Raw genomic sequence first — 15,520 nt, 5'->3', positions numbered from 1 at the left:
GAGGGACCTTTTGCGCCGCGCTGCGCTGCGATTGAAATATTTGAGTGTGTGAGTGAACAAGCTCGTGAATGTGTTTGTAGCCCCATGGGGAAACCTACGGGGCATGAGAGGGCCCTAACCTGCAGTTCCTGTGTCAGGTCATATGGCATAACGGTTGGCAGTCTAACCCGGACTCTGATCGGGCAACCTTAGCCAAGATCGACATCACCTCGCGAGAGGGCAGGCCAGGCGGGCGAGTGACTGTGTTCCATGTCTTGTTTTGTCTGCGCGTTGTGTCACAAGTTGACTTCTGAATTACATGCCTAATTCGTGTGTGAGGGATATTGCCTTGTCTGTTGCCTTGTTGGTTTGTATTATTTGTCTCTTCTCCTGTCTCCCGGACCTCATCAGAATGGGCCAACAGGAGTCAGTGCCGGGATCCCCACTTGATTGTCTGTTAAGGAATTTTTCCGATTTCCAGCAGCAAGCACGAGGGTATGGAGGACCCCCACCTGATCCAGAATTTTTAAGAAGCTTAAGCCAGCTCGAGTGGCCCACTTTTGATGTTGGATGGCCCTCGGAGGGGACTTTTGACTTGCCCACCCTTTTTGCTGTTTGAGCCACAGTATACAGGGTCCCCCATCCAGATCAGTTCCTCTATATAGATGTCTGGGTCGACATTGCCACCAAGCGGCCCCGATACATCAAGAAGTGTCAGGGTGGAGATCAGAGAGGGAGGTGGGCAGTGTGCCTACCATCAGCGGGGAATAAGGCGAAAGGGAGGGGAACTGAGACTCTGGTCACCGCATCAGGTGGGCCCCCGGATGGTCGAGACCGTACCCCGTCTTACCAGGGCCGCTGGAGGACCATTTAGATCCTGTGAATGCACCCCCGCCTTATCCCCGGAAGGAGGAGCCTGATTCTTCCTTGCAGGAGATAGGTGGAGTTTCCAGCCCGCCACATACGCGAGGGGGAACTCGCTATGGAACGGGTGTGTGTGGTGCCGCCATCTTGCCGCTCCGGGAAGTGCCCCCGGCACGGATGCGTCGCCGCGGGCACCCCCATGATTAATCTATGTTCCCTTTTCCACTAGTGATTTGTATAATTGGAAGCACCAGAATCCCCCATTTTCTGAGAAACCCCAGAGATTGATTTCCCTCCTAGAAACCATTTTTAGGACTCACCAGCCAACTTGGGATGGTTGTCAGCAGATTTTGCAGACTCTTTACATCAGAGGAAAGAGACCGTATTATAAGGGAGGTGGCAAAATCTGTATTAGGACAGGAGGGGGAGACAATAGCTGGTAGAAGTGAGATCGAGGACATCCTCCCCTCTCAACCCCCTGCTTTGGACCCTAATACTACTGGGGGAAGGGACGCGCTCCTCCAGTACCGCTAGGTTCTGTTAAGGGGATTAAAGGCAGCAGCAAGGAAGCCTACCAATTTTAGCAAAGTCAGTTAAAGGCTCAGAGAAAGAAAGTTTACATATGAAAGATAGAAGGTCAGAGGAGAGGGGCCAAGAAGATCTAGGTATTAAGACTCCTGCAGGCTGGTCAGAGTTCCTGCAGCCCCAGCGGATCCACTCCTGTGAGTGAAATGGGAAAAGTGCGCCTGAACTGGCATTGCTATCTTGAATTGGTCAAGAAACCAGATTTAGTGGAGGAAAAACCCCTACTGGGGCAGGGCAATATCCTTTTTGGAGACTTTTTTAGTGAGAGTAAGGCCAGAAGGCCAGTCTGCTAGATGTTATCTGGCACATACTCTGTTTTGTACATTGGATCTGTTAAACTGGAAAAGCTCAAACCCTTCTTATGGACATAACCCTGCTAAAATGACTGATTTGATTGTGTCAGTTTTTTTTGCCACTTATCTTCTCAATTGGGCAGACATAGGAGCCTTATTGAATTCTTTGCTTCAGTAAGGGGGGATGAGCAGAGGCTGGTGTTGGATAAGGCAAATGAAAAGGCTCGGAGATTAAACCAAGAAAATCCAAATGGGGCTCTGGGCCTTCCCAGGGCAATACCTATAACTGAGCCCAACTGGGACCCTTAAGGGGATGGCCTTTCTCTCTTAGAGCATTATAAGGCATCCCTAAACAGAAAGTCTGAGTAAGTGCAGGCTGTGCAACAAAAGTCCGCAGAGGACTCTTCCCAACACTAAGAACCAGTTAAGGAGATTCCCGAGGATGGCAAGTGACTGCTGCATTTGAATTCCAAGCTTTGGGCTCACTGCTAATCCACTGTGTGAGGCTCTGAAGGGACCAGAATATAGCCCTTTAAAGTGGACAAAGGAGCGCACTCAGGCTTTTGAGTCTCTGAAAGCGCACCTGGCTTCATCACCAGACTGGAATTGTCTCATGGAAAGAGAGTGAATGTGTGTATCAACTCAAGAAATCACACAGAAGGTTAGTAAAATCCTAGGAATTAAGTGAAGACTCCCGTGCCGCATCCCCCGACCGCTCTAAGACCCGGGTGGAGGGGGGAGAGGAACCACGAACTGTCGGAGGCACCAATCAGAATCGGTGAGTGCCACATGCTGAGTCTAAGTACTGAGTTTAAGTATAATCCTTCCCAGTGTGGGAAAGGAACCAGGATTAAAAAGATTAATGGTTAAATCTGAATGTGTAAAAACTATGTGTAAAGAATGTGAAAGTTTTAAACCTGGAGTAGAGGAAACCTGAATTGTTTTCTGGTTTTGTAGGAAACGAGCAAGATTTCTAACATTGGTGTTGTTTCTAATCAGAAACCTTCTGTACTTTAAGACCTAGGAAAGGTTGCCTGTAACTGGCTGGGGAAGATGCCTTTGCCACTCGGGACCCAGGCAGGGTCATTTGGGGCTGATAAGTGCTTCAGCCATGGGCAAAGCAGCATGTCTCTGCCATGAGACCGGGCCTGAAAGAGCATGTCTCTGTGCGAGAGAATGCCCCTACCTGTGTACTGTTCTGGAAACTCTGTTTTGGATTTTGCTCTGTATCTGCTCTAAAAAAGAAATTAAGAATTCCAGGGAAGGTTAAAACTTCACACTCTATAGGAAAGAAAATAGGAAAGTGAAAGATATGTAAATGAAAAAGGTGTATAAAAGAAAGAATAAAAGGTTTGTAAATGTTAAAAAAGTCCGTGGAAAACTGTAAAGATAAATGGAAAAGTGAAAGTTTTAGAAAAAAATTTATGTGGTGTGTGTTAGTAATGAAAGGTATAAGGCATAAAGATACAATCTTGGTGGATATCAGAAGCTGTATAAAATAAAGGGTTTGTGAATGTTGCAGAAAGTCTGTGGAAGTGAAGGTTTTAAGAAGCCCAGTGGATATCAGAAGGGAAAAGATTTTCCTTCAGGCTTTGTATATTTCTCCCTACCTGATCCCTCCAGAATTTGGCATTCTGAAAGAGTGAGTGATAATATAAAGTTTCTTTGCATAAAACCAGTAAGACCGGTCGTTAATAGTGGTTTTGTTAACTGAGACTTTGACTGGAATGTCACACCTGAAGGAGGCATGTATGGGTTCTGGTCATCACCAGAAAGCCCTGAGGAACTGGGATTGACTTGTGAAGCTAGCGTAAGCCCACGAAAAAGCCTGGTACTTTGGTTGGTTGTGTGGTTCATGGCAGTCTTTCCAGGGAAGGAACGAAGGTTGCTTTCCTGAAAGATGGCTAAAAGGAACCTGTAAGCACAATGGAAGCCTCAAGGATTTGAGTGAAACAACTGGTACAGGCGAAGCCAGATGGCAAATGTGTGACTCTGCTTCTGTGCTCCAGGGGGGCGGACTGAGAAGTCAATCTAAAGGCTCCCTGTGTGAGTTCCAGCAAGGTAGACTCAAGGATCATAAGTGATCCAGGCTGCTCTTGTTGTGTTTATGCAAACAAACAGTCAAAATTAAAAGCGGGACTCAAAGTAGTCCCCGTAATAAGTGAGGGTGATCTTAAGGAGAAAAATTGTGGTTCAAGGAAAATCACAATGCTTAGTATTGGACATCAGAATGGTGCAGCTAACTGTCTTAAAAGTTTGTTTTCATTTGAAAGTTGAAAACTGGGTTTGTAATGTCACCAAAGATGTACAATTTGCAGGTATGGAGGAACTGTGAAATTGCCATTGCTAAATGTTATTGCAGGAAGGACCTTGCAATTGAGTGTCTTCCCAAAAGACAGTCTCACAGGCACAGAGACTGGTTTGGGGATTGTTGTGTGAATTTAACCTGTATGTTCTTCTGTTTTCATAGGGCATATGCCTATGACTTCATTACCTGAGTAATTGGTTGAATGAGTGAGTGAATATAAACCTCGCTTAAGGAGCCCATTTTCATCATCACCCCCTGAGACTCAACGGTTTGGCTGAACTGAGTGGTTGGGTTGGTGAATGGTTTGGGTGGTCTGTGGGCTTCACTTTAGAACTAATTTTGCCTTTTCTGTCTTGATGGCTTGGACAGAAAGGGCCCAGGTATCTGAAAGGAGGAAAATCCTAACATATTCCCCTCAGCCCGAGTGAAGTATAGCGGGCCACAAGTTTCGGATAGGTATAGCATGCCTTGTACACCTTCCTCCTGATAAGCCATTCTTTACTTAAGCCCCTGCCTTTGTCATTTAGTGGTTATGATTTAATTGTGCCTTCCAACTCTTTCCAAATCTGTCACCTCCAGAAAATAATCAGGATGCCAACGGTCCAGTAATGCCAGCCTTTGGACACCGAGCCTGAGACTTCCTGGTAATAGCCAACTGACCAGGATTCTGTAAGGTCCTTCCCCTTACAGGAAGGACTCCCTCCGTGCTGTACCCCCCCCCCCTTTCAGGGCACCCCTGACCCATGGGTGGGTAAAACAACGTCCATTTTCCAGCCGGAAGCAGTTACAAGAAGATGAGACCTTCGTCCATTGTCCTTTAGAAGAATTTAAAGTGGGTATATCTAAAAGGAGGGTACAGCCAAAGGGTCCCCAAATAGAGATTTGGAGGACAAAATCCCCAGAAAATCAATTAGAAGAAAAGTAGACTGGACCTTGGGATATACTCCTGCTAGCAATCACTATAGGGCCCTACATTTTAAATAGGTTCATAGCCTTTATTAAAGAAAGAATAGAAGTAGTAAAGCTAATGGTTGTATCCCAACCCTATACTATGATTCCTGATGATGAAGAGTCAAGGGTTTGACAAACCCCCAAGAGAAAACAGGGGAATGTTGGGAACAAGGAAATTAAGAACTAAATTTAACCTTCATAGACAAGAACCACATTGTAGCTAAAAAGAAATGATAAAAGAGACAAAGTACAGTTAAAGCAAACATCCTGTGTCTAGCAGACACTCTCCCCTGGGTAGGCCAGATAAGCAGTGCTTTGTAGTTTTTAATGAGAAAATAGAAAACTAGCTAGCTAGAGCCAAGAGATTACTAGGTTAATGAACAAACATCCTGCCTCCCGCCTTATGCAAGAATGCTTGGTTTGAAATTCCCGCGCACAGTCTTTGTAATTACTTTGAATTACTAACTGCCACGTCTGCTTCTGTATAATGCTTGTTTGCCCACCCCTATATAAGGACGTAGTTGTAAGCGCTCGGCGCAGCTCTCGTTTGCAGCTCCTTGTGGGCACTGTGTCGCTAGACACTTTGAGAGTTCGCCCCTGCGCAGGTTAAACTTGGCCAATAAAGTAACATCTTTGATACCCTGAAAGTCTCCGATATTTGTTCTCGCATTTGCTGGATGCTACAGAAAAGACATTCAATCTCATTACTATTGAGGAAATGAAAATTATAGAGAGTACAAGGAGAAATATGAGGGGCCCCAGGCTGCTGAAAGGAACATGAATGGTACATCAGTAGGCTTGAACACATGCAAACCATACTCCTGGCAGCTCTCCCCAGGTGTTTGCCCCAGAACACGATGCTCAGCAGGCACTGGCATTTGGGGTCAGCCAATTCCTTGGTGTGTGGGAAGGTTGAAGGAGGCTGGAAGCTGTCCTACATTGTAGATAATTAGCAGCATGCTTGACTCGGCAGAGACAGTAGCACCCCATCTCCCAGTAACAGCAACCAAAAGCATCTCCCTGTTTCCCCCTCAACCTCCTTTCCCTACCCGATTTGAGAGCCAGTAGCCCTAGAAAAATGACTACATCTGTGCACCAGGAGATCTGGACAAAAATACCCAATGTCTCTTTACAGAGGCAAAAAGTAGAGACAACTCCAGTGGCCACCAGTAGAAAGAACACAGCGGACTACAGAAAAGGTAAAGAAGCACTTCAGCCACACACCACTGATCACAAATAAAACACACTGAATAAAAAACCAGGAAACTTGCTACATGATTTCATAAGGACTGGAGTGAAAAAAACTAATACATACTTGTATACAGGGTGGAGCAAAAGTAGCTTTACAGTTAGTTGTTCATATGGAAGTCAATATAGTTAATAATACAGTAAACAATACAGTTAAAGAATACACTGTTTTGTGTATTTACAACTGTAAACCTACTTTTGCCCCACCTTTAGATATATATAAAGAATCTGGAGATGCAAACATACATGTGGTAAAACTAAAGCAAGGAAATGATTAAGAGGAGCTTCAAGATAGTGGTTACCTTTGAAGAGAAAAGATGCAGTTAGGTAGGACAGACAAACAGGGGATGTCCAAGGTTTTGATAAGGTTCTATTTCTTAAAATAAGGAGGATATTAAAATTGTTTCATTATTCTTTAAACTGTTCCTATGCCTTTTAGATATTCTTGAATGCATATTTTGCACACTCTCAGAGGAAATACACATGTAAGCAAATACTATTGACCCCTTCAGTGCCACTCAGGAAGACCGCTGTCTACAGTGAAGAAGTGGCAAGCAGAAGACACTTGTCTGTGCTGTTCCAGAACTTACGTATCTTGAATACCTAATGGAAAAAAATTAAAATACTGTCATCTCCCACTCCAGCCTCATGAACAATCTCTTTGTAGAATCTTCATGAAATTGTTTACCTGAATTTTCTAAAGCCTAGCCAGCCAGCATCCCAGCTTGTTCACACGGCAGCTCTGACCACCCACCTCTTCCTCTGGTCCACTTGACAATGATAGGGGCTTAAGACTTGGGAAAATTTAGCTGAACGTAAATAGTCATAAATCTAGCAAGTAATGTGTATGTTAAGTTTTTGTTTCAGTAACTACAGATAAGGCCCATCCTGGTGCCTGAGAATAAGCAGCTGACCTCCTGGGGCACTGGCTGGAGATTACCTTGCATGGAGACATCTGTATCAGGAAGAAGCAAGTGACTACCCTTCCCCCTTTGGAGGCAACTGTTGAATTTCAAAGGCTTTCACTGACACCTTGTTTGCCCTCCCCCAACCCCCTTATAAAAGCTCTGGCCGGGAAAGAAAGAGTAAGATGGTTTGTTAGGGTATGAACCTGCCATCTTCTCAGATCGTCAGCCATCTGAATAAAGTGCCTATAAAAGATTCAATCACTGTCATTGCTTATTGGATTTGGTAGTGACAGGCAGCCCAGACACCAGTGTCTTTTCCAGTTACAACACTGCACTTAACTTCCTCCACAGCTCATGACAGAAGCTCATCCCTAACAAGACCATAGCTCCAGGCATCTTGGAAACCACTCTGTGGACTCAGTGAATCTGAGAATGTGACCACAACCTCTCTTCTCTTTTGACCTTCCTGGGCACTCAGGCAGACTGACTGAAGATGCCAGATGTCTGAAGAGTAGGGAAAGAACCTTGGTCCTTCGACTCCCCACCATCTCCCATTCATAAGTCTATAGCCTGGTAAGAATGTGGAATATGGAGCTACCAGTGACAGGGTATGTGACTATGCACAGAACACAAACCTTCCCTGTGTCCTCATCTGCTCACCTGTAAAATGAGATTTCCATTGTACCTTCATAAGCTTGTTGTGACGAGAGTTGATGCATGTGAAGCACACAGCAGGCTCTATAAGAGTTAGCTATCATTTCAGATCCACAACCCCACCAACAATGCTCAGAATTCAAAAATGCTGTGAAAAGTGAATATCAAAATTTGGCAATAAACTCTTTGGAAGAAAAATATGAAATGATCTGAAGCTCTTTATAATCTCTATTTCTTTTACTTACTGTAAATGTTTATACATTTTACAACAGAAATGTTTGATTAAGCAGTGCTGCAGTATGACTGACAAAATTCAAACATTCTGATTTTTTTATGTGTGGCAGGTTTGGGTCAGGGAGTGTGACCTGTATTACCATTTCCATCACTCTGACCCTCAGTAGCTCACCTCATTGTTCTCTCCTCTGTTGTGCCCTAGGCTATCACTTGTCCACTCAACTTATCAATATTCAGTGACAGCCCCCAACCTATCATGCTAACACCAGCCCATCCTCAGAGCCTGCAGAGAACCTTCCCAGGTCACGATCCCACAGGCCCCAAGAATAAGGTCAAAGGCCACTGCCACTCACAGTCTGGTCCCCCCCACCCCACCCCCATCCAGCCCTGGACCTCAGCTCAGTCCTTCCCATGCCCTGCAATGCCCTCCAATGCAAGGATTTCACATTACAGCTTTCACCTCAATTACCATTCACTGACCCCACCACATGTCCCAATAAGTGTGGGTGCAGAATGTATTCACCTTTGCATCTCCAAAAGCCAACATGACTCCTGACATGCAGGATACACTCAATAAATACTTGCTGAACTGAGTAACTCATGCTGCAGAGCAAATTGCCATGTCTAAAGCACCCCTCCACCTCATCCTGCAGCAGGCCTGCATTTTCATCTCCACCTTTTGGCTTTCAGTCATCTATTAAAGTAGAATTAGGAACTCTTGATATGTACTGATCCTAACTGAAATGCATTCCTAAAGATTCTCTCAACCCTTTCATAGGAAATGTTTGTCAATCAAGAGTCCAATGAGTGGCTGGGGTAGGGTGGTGCCATTCACAGAGGCTTTAAGCACCAGAAGGGGACCAGATATGGGTGACTTCTCTGTGAGTCTGGGGCAAAGAATGGTCTGGGCTGGAGTCACAAATAAGTGCTTTTTCTAATGATTTATGGAATGCTAAAAACCATAGAATCTTTGAAGTCACAAAAGATTACCCAGGGAGAAAGCCAGACGGAAAGAGAAGATGACCAAATAAGCATCTTTAGAGATATGAGGGCAGAAGATCAGCCTGACCCACAGGAAAACCAGGAGAGGCTGAGTGGCCAGGGCCAGGTGGGTCAACATGCAGAGGGTGACCACCTGTTCACAAGCTGCCCAGAGGCCCAACTGGAAGTTCTTAGCTGGCCCTGGCACTAAAGAAGAAAAGGCTCTTTCATTTGCGACCTGGTACTCCCAGAGCCACTCTGAAGGGTCTTGGGGGAAAGTGGGCTGGAACTCCACCGTTGAAAATGTAAATTTTTCCAATAAGACACAACTTGGATCCTATATAACAAAAAGGAAATGGGTGAGAAGAACAAATCTTGTAGAACTGTTCTGTTAAATAAATTGTTAACATTTGAGGAAATTAGGTGAATAGAATCTGGGAATTCTAGTTTTTTAACTCTCTTAAAACTATTAAAAATGAAAATTTTAAAATAAGACATTTTATAAACATAAATGCTTCAAAGCTGAACCAGTTTCAAAACGGCTCAGAAAAGGCCTTTGTAAAATAAAAATAATTGTAAAATACAGGCCCCCTCTCATCTTCTCTCCATGTAAATAATAAACGAAAAAGACAAGAGCAGAACACCAACACGCTGAACGACCCGAAGGACCCCAGTCGCAGGGAGAATCAGGAAAAATGCCAGGACCCACCAGTAGCCAGCGCATCCTGAGGAGGTTGGCAGGGGCCCCGCCCACAGGTATCCGCCCCCTTCAATTTAACCAATCACGCTTCGACCGGCCTCGGCCTGCCTCCAGCTCCACAGCCGGAGCTCCTCCTTTCGGCCCTGGAGCTTGGCGCCCAGAGGTCCGGAGTCCCTGGCCTCTTCCCTCCCCTCCGCCATCAGCGCGCAGCGAGGCGGGCAAAGGCCTTGGGCGCCACTGAGAGAATGCCATGCCAAGGCGCGTCTTTCTTGCACCCGAGCCTCGCGCAGTGAGCGACGCCTACCTGAGCTGGCAGAGTTGGAGATTCGCGGGGCCGCGCCGGACACTGTGAGCAGCTTTTGCTTCACCGTATCCGGGCTGGCGTCGCGACCACGCAACATCCGGCACAAGAGCGTTCGCTGCGCTTCAGTCCCCCCTCCACGCCCCGTCATCGCCCGCCCGGAGCCGGGGAACTATCGAGACGTCCCGGCCTCCGAGGTGCCTAGAGGGAACCCGGAAGTGCCTCCGAGACCCGGCCGGGTGGCTGAGGTGTCTCCAGCTACTCCTAGTTCACTCACCCTGGTGTCTAGCCTAGACCCTTTCCTCCTCCTGCTCACTTTTTGTCTCTAGGACGGTGGTTCTCCGATGTGATCCGTGACGAACAACAGCTTCGCTGGGAAACTTGATGGAAATGCAAATACTGGGCCCATCACAGACCTACAGAACCGCACTCTGAGGGCCCTCACAGCAATTCTGGCCTTAGTGGCCTCCTGGTGATTGTGGGGTCAACTAGGGTTCCGGAACCACTTCTCTGTTCAGGGTCCTCAGTCTCCACACTCTGGATGTTTTGGCCTGAATAATTGTTTTAGAGGCCTGTCCTGTGCCTTGTAGGTAGGGTCTCCAGATAAAACACAGGGCACCTAGTTCAACTTGAATTTCAGATGAACAATGCTGTTACCTGATTCAAATTTAACTGGGAGTCCTGTATTTAATTTGTCCACCCTACCCACAAATATTTTCATGTGCTAAAGTTGGCAATCCTGATTAAGATATTGAGCATCCCTGGCTTCTACCTACCTACCAGTAGCACACCACAGCCCTTTCCCTTCAATAATGACAATTAAAAATGACTCTAATCTACCCGTTAGTGGAGATAGCTAAATATAAATAAAGGGAGGGAGCAAAGGAAATCAGACATTATTAAGCATAATCAACCAGGAAGCATAGTCTTGCTTCCCTAGGAAGATGCAGCTTTACATACTCCCCAGGGAACTACAGATCTGTTGCCAGCAGATCTCTGGGGGGAAAAATGGGACAATACAGTGGGGAAGGTGAGCACATGTACAATAGGAGCCCAGATGGTGACCATAGAGGCCTGTCAGTCTAGCCTGGGATTGGATGAGATACAAACTCCAGAAAGATGTAGAAAATGGATAAGTTACAGGGTGGGCCCAGTGTGAGATCACCAGAGCTTGGGAAGTAGATTGGTTAGTTTAAAGAAGCACCCAATCCTTCCCAAGTCTGAGATAATATAACCCAGTTTAATGAAGAACTTCTCTCTTTCTCCCTCTTCCTCCCTTCTTTCCTCCTTCCATTTCTCCCTCCCTACCTCTCTCCCCTCCCTCTCCCCCCCTCCATTCCCCTCCCCTTCTCTTCCCTTCTCTTCCCTTCTCTTTCCTTCTCTTCCCTCTCCCTCTCACAAGGTAACATGTGCCCTGCCCCCTTTGTTTATCATGTTCTCTCTCCTTAGTAACCATATGGTCCTAGCAGCCTCCAAGACTCCAAACACAGGCTTTGAGCAGGAGTCTGGTTACAGCAGCACAGCAACTGACTGCAGCTGGGAATAGCTCTAAGCTACCTGATAGGGCTGAGATTGCTGATGCCAGAACAATGGAGTAGAATCTTTGGACACAGGCCTTTGTTTTGGCCTTGATGAAGATGAGACTGAACATTTTTCATGGCAGGAGGGATGGATATGGGATACTGGGAACTGGAGAACAGCTTTCTATTTCCACCCCCATGAATGAATCTTATCATTAAATCTATCATTTAGAATTGAAGGGCAGATAAAGAGCTCCCCAGACAAGAAAAAAAATAAAGGAGTTCATCATCACCAAACCACTATTATATGAAATGTTAGAAGTACTTATTTAAGAAAAGAAGGTCAAAACTGTGTACAATAAAATAACAATAAATACCTACCTGTCAACAACTAAATCTAAAAAAAAACAAACTAAGCAAACAAGAAGAACAGAGACAGAATCGTGGATATGGAAAGCATTTTGGTGGTTGCCAGCCGGAAGGGGTGTTTGGGGAAATAGGTGAAGAGGTGAGGGGATTAAGAAATACAAATTGGTGGTCACAGAATAGCCATGGTGGTGTAAAGTACAGTATAAGAAATGGAGTACCCAAAGAACTTGTACATGTGACCCATGGACATAAATGAAGTGGTGGGATTGGCTGAGGGAGTGGGCAGTGCTGCGTGGAGGGGGGGAAGGGGGGGGAACCTGGAACAACTGTAATAGTATAATCATTAATAGATAATTTAAAAGAAAAAATTTCTTATTCTCATGGGACTCACTTTCTAATAGGGAATACACTCAAGAAACAAATAGTATATAATGTGTCAAAATGTCTTACGTGCTGTGAAGAAAAAATAAAGCAAGTTAAGAGGTTAGAGGAGAAGCCCTGAAAGGGTGCTATTTTAGCTAAGGTAGGGGCAGTGTTTCCTAGCTTGTTTTGTTCCCCACAACTGCATATCATTCATTCATTTAACAAATGTCTAATGAGTGTGAGAATTACTGCTATAGGAATTACTATTAGAACAATGGGCCCTGGCTGGTGTAGCTCAGTAGATTGAGCACTGGCCTGCAAACTGAAAGACTGCAGGTTCAGTTCCCAGTCAGGGCGCATGCCTGGGTTGCAGGCCAATATTTCTCTCTTTCTCCCTCTCTTCCCCTCTCTCTAAATAAAAATAAAAATCTTTTGGACCCTGGCTGGTGTGTCTCAGTGGATTGAGCACTGGCCTGTGAACCAAAGCGTCACCTGTTCCATTCCCAGTCAGGACACATGCCTGGGTTATGGGCCAAGTCCCCAGTAGGGGGCACTCAAGAGGCAACCACACATTGATGTTTCTCTCCCTATCTTTCTCCCTCCCTTCCCCTCCCCTCTCCAAAAATAAATAAATAAAAAGTAAAAAAATTAAAAACCAAAAAATAATAATAGGGGGAGGGAAAGTACAGAAATTTTTTTTAAGAAAACAACTTTTGTTTTCATGGTTCTTACATCCCAATGAGAAAAATGGACAATAAACAAAAAGGTAAAATATATAGTTTGTCAAAATGGAAGTGCTATGGACTAAAATTAGTTCATACCCAATCTTTGTTCTAATTAATAGATAGGATCCAACCTAAGCCATATTCTACATGAGTGCTCATTAGAAAATCAGAGGTTTTGCTTGGATAACAGGATTGTTCCACTCAGAATTTAAGGTTCATCACTTTCATATGAATATTGGGAGTATTCAAACATCTAGCTAATTCATAGCATTTAACCTGGAGAGGGATTACACTGAGCCCTCCATACTTCCCTCTTCTTCAGATAATAGAAAGGACAGATGGAGGGACTTCACTTCAGTCGTGCATAGCATAACAGCATTTTGGTTGATGAACCATATATAAAATGGTGGTCCCACTCACAGGCAGGTGCCATATCTGAGTCTCCATTAACCTAGCTAACACTGTCTGCCCTGCCCTGCTGATTCCCTGAGACCTCTTTCCATCCAACTTGTGGGACCACTGAAGCCATTTCCAGTGGCTTTACCATTCAAACAGCTTGACTTTGTTTATGTTGTGGACTTTCCTAAAGTCACTCAAAATTTCACAAACCCCAAATAATCAGCTTCTGCCCTCAGCATGCCATATACCTCTTGCTAAGCAGCCTCAGGCCTGGCACTAGTGGCAGCTGTCCTCAGTTCCCAGCTTAGCCTCTCCCACACACCTCCAAACACAGTACAAGTGGTAACCATCTGCAGATCACTGTCTAGCTCTTACCAAGTAGCCATGGGCAGAGCACAAGCAGCAGCTGATGTTGGCCTGCACCACTGGCCCCATGAAGAGCAGCCAAAACTTGCTGGGGTCCAGCCTTGGTGGGGTCTCAGGGTCCCCGAAGGATGCACGGCTAAGGAGAAATGAATGAATCGAAACACCCGATGGGGTGCTGGAGGACAGCCAGGCTTTTTGGGCCCTAATGGCTCACTGAGAAAAATCAATCTTTACTTTTATAGGGGAGGTTATAGAACATTCAAGCATAGCGTGATCATTAAAACAGAAATAGTTACCACAGAAATAATTTCTAAAAATACAGGTTTTACAGATCAATCATGTTAAACAAAGAAATAACCAAAAAGTACAGAAGGTCCCACAGATCAACCATGTTAAACAAAGGTTATTTTGACCAAGAGGGTCATTAATCAAATAGCCAACAAAGCTATACAGGCACAAACTTTCAGATGCCAATTAGTAACTAGGCATCTATTAAGATTCTAGGAATTGGTCTAAATTAAAAGGGTGCAAGGGGTGATTTGTAGGTAACCTCAACTATTATCCATTGAGGTTAAATTTATCTCGGTTAGGTAACTGTTTTTTTGCCTGGGTTTTTTGATTTGTATATCTTGGGGTGGGGGGCATGTTTCATGTTCGTTTCCACGTACTGAGATTATTATTTTCAACTAGAACTCCTTGTTTCTATACACTTCTGTCCAGGGTATGGGAGGGGTAGTGGCTCTAATAAATCTTAAGCTTTCAAGTGGTGACTCCCTAAGAAACATTCCTAGCAACAGCTTCCTTCGGCGTTCTGGCAGTTAGTCTGCCCATAGTTTAATTTTGTCCTAAACTTCCCAGGTAGGGGAAGTAGGCAGCACTAGGGTTGCTAGGGGTCTCTATTCTGTGGTCAGCAAGTCATTTCGTGCAGAATCGGAGGCATCGTGCAGATTTTTTATTATAACACCCAAGTATCTAAAAATCCCACCACCTATTGCTAGCAGGGACAGGCATACAGGAAGAGATAGACAGAAGATCCGGCCACATTCACCTCTATTGTGCAGATGCATCTCATCCATCCTGACTGTGTCAAGGGACAGCTGTTGGTCGGCTCCCGACACCTTGGAATAATTCATGGCCTTTCAGCAGCTCACATTGAGTCTCACCTTAATACAGAGTAAGAAATTATTTCTTTTCTACTTTTGGGAGGTGTTATTATAATACCATTCAGGGTCCATGGATGGGACTGCCATTTCTCCTGTGGGGTATTTGTTGTCAAGCAGATGCAAATTGTTAGCAAATTTTCTAGCCTCCTTCTTTACCTTTTCCTGTTCAGTGTTTGTCCCAGAACTACCATCACATCTTTCCAAGTCAGTTTATATGCTAAAGTAAGGTGCTGGAAAGCATTTATGTATTTGGCCAGACTGTCTGAATAGTCCCAAGGTCAGTTTTGATTTGCCTGAGCTCAATAAGAGAGGAAGGTTTGGGTATTAGCTGGGGCCCTTAGTTGTCGGTGCAGTTTTAGGGGCAGGAAAAGCAGGGACCAGTGTTTGTGCTGGAGACTGTGGGTATGGGGTTAGTGAAGAAAGCAGTGAAAAGGCCTTTTCTGGGCTCTCTGAGGCTGGAATTGCTTCCATGAGCATGTGGGGATTGGAGAATAATTCAGTAGGTGCTGCAGTGATAGGGTTAAGTTTATACCTTTTACATAAATCTTCATGGCCTCTCAAATGGAAAAATGCTTGTGTAGAAGGAATTTCTGACCATTTTCCAAGACA

General features: G+C 45.0%; 1 protein-coding gene across 2 annotated transcripts in view; it reads right to left on the bottom strand.

Annotated features, from left to right (window-relative positions):
* Positions 1-10,130, bottom strand: part of PGBD2 (piggyBac transposable element derived 2) — a 35,054-nt gene extending 24,924 nt beyond the window's left edge. The window contains exons 1-2 of one of the 2 annotated variants that reach the window (XM_045850622.1): positions 10,010-10,088; positions 7,797-7,938 (exon numbers count right to left, since the gene is read on the bottom strand). The gene's annotated coding sequence lies outside the window, so the exon portion shown is untranslated. Of the gene's footprint in view, positions 1-7,796; positions 7,939-10,009 lie in introns of both variants that reach the window. The other variant, XM_045850621.1, reaches the window with a different exon arrangement.
* Positions 10,131-15,520: the final 5,390 nt, after the last annotated feature.

This window comes from Phyllostomus hastatus, unplaced genomic scaffold, assembly GCF_019186645.2.
Source record: "Phyllostomus hastatus isolate PE091 unplaced genomic scaffold, TTU_PhHast_1.1 phas_contig_81, whole genome shotgun sequence".
Classification (NCBI taxonomy): Eukaryota; Metazoa; Chordata; class Mammalia; order Chiroptera; family Phyllostomidae; genus Phyllostomus; species Phyllostomus hastatus.
Note: the sequence above shows the minus strand (reverse complement) of the source record. Positions and strands in the feature narration are given on the sequence as shown.